The sequence below is a fragment of the Brassica oleracea genome, chromosome C7, assembly GCF_000695525.1.
Source record: "Brassica oleracea var. oleracea cultivar TO1000 chromosome C7, BOL, whole genome shotgun sequence".
NCBI lineage: Eukaryota > Viridiplantae > Streptophyta > Magnoliopsida > Brassicales > Brassicaceae > Brassica > Brassica oleracea.
This window is the reverse complement of record NC_027754.1, coordinates 13,008,207-13,009,778: the sequence shown is the minus strand read 5'-3', so window position 1 is coordinate 13,009,778 and position 1,572 is coordinate 13,008,207.

The window sequence follows — 1,572 nt, the reverse complement described above, 5'->3', positions numbered from 1 at the left end:
ATATGTGGCCCTTTCGATGCTCCTTCATGGAGTGGCGAAAAATATTTCATCACATTTATTGATGATTACTCACGGTATGGGTATACCTATCTACTGCATGAAAAGTCCAAGTCTGTGAATGTTCTAGAAATATTCATTGACGAGGTGGAAAGGCAGTTAGATAAAAAGGTTAAAATAGTGAGATCTGATAGAGGTGGTGAATTTTATGGAAAATTCGATGAAAGTGGACAATGTCCTGGTCCATTTGCAAAATTACTTGAAAGTAGGGGCATATGTGCACAATACACAATGCCTGGTACTCCTCAGCAGAATGGTGTAGCTGAGAGGCGGAACCGTACCTTAATAGAGATGGTTAGGAGCATGTTGAGTAATTGCTCATTACCCTTTTCCTTGCGGATATATGCATTAAGAACTGCAACGTATGTGCTGAACCGGGTTCCTAGTAAGGCAGTTCCTAAGACTCCTTATGAGCTGTGGACGGGAAGGAAACCTAGTTTAAGACATCTACGTGTGTGGGGTTGTCCAGCAGAAGTAAGACTATATAATCCACAAGAAAAGAAACTTGATTCTAGGACTGTCAGTGGATTTTTCATTGGCTATCCTGAAAAATCAAAGGGGTATACATTTTATTGTCCTAACCATAGTACGAGAATAGTTGATTCGGGTAATGCTAGGTTCATTGAAAACGGTGAAACTAGTGGGAGTGGTGAACCACAAAAAGTGGACATTAATGAAGTTCAGGTTGAAGTTCCACCTGAAGTAGTTGTTCCTATTGTTGCATCAGACTCCAATGACACAATAGGACAACATAATGATGAGCCAATCCCACTAGCTGAAAATACTGTTGATGAACATGTCATAATTCAAGAAGAGAATAGTGAACTACAAATACCTTTAAGGCTATCTGAAAGAGAAAGAAGATCCACCATTTCAAACGATTACGTGGTTTACACTATTGAAAATGAATGTGACTTAAGCATCGATGACGATCCGATCTCATTCAAAATGGCCATGGAAAGTGACAATTCTGAAGAGTGGTTTGATGCCTCAAAAGAAGAAATGAAATCTATGGATGATAATCATGTATGGGACTTAGTAGAGTTGCCTGATGGTTTCAAAACCATTGGTTGTAAATGGGTCTATAAGACTAAACGTGACTCGAAAAGTAAACCTGAAAGACGCAAGTCTTGCCTTGTTGCTAAAGGTTTCACCCAAAAAGATGGCATTGACTATAAAGAGACCTTCTCTCCAGTTTCAAAGACTTTGGTTCTTAGAATTGTTTTGGCTTTGGTGGCTCATTATGATCTTGAGCTTCACCAGATGGATGTGAAAACCGCCTTTCTGAATGGAGATCTTGAGGAGGAAGTATATATGGACCAACCAGAAGGATTCGTGGTCACAGGAAAAGAAAATTTGGTGTGTAAGCTGAGAAAGTCAATATATGGACTAAAACAAGCTTCTCGACAATGGTATATAAAGTTTAATGATACCATCACTTCATATGGTTTTGTAGAGATCATTGTTGATCGATGTATCTACATTAAGATCAGTGGGAGTAAGTTTGTGATTTTA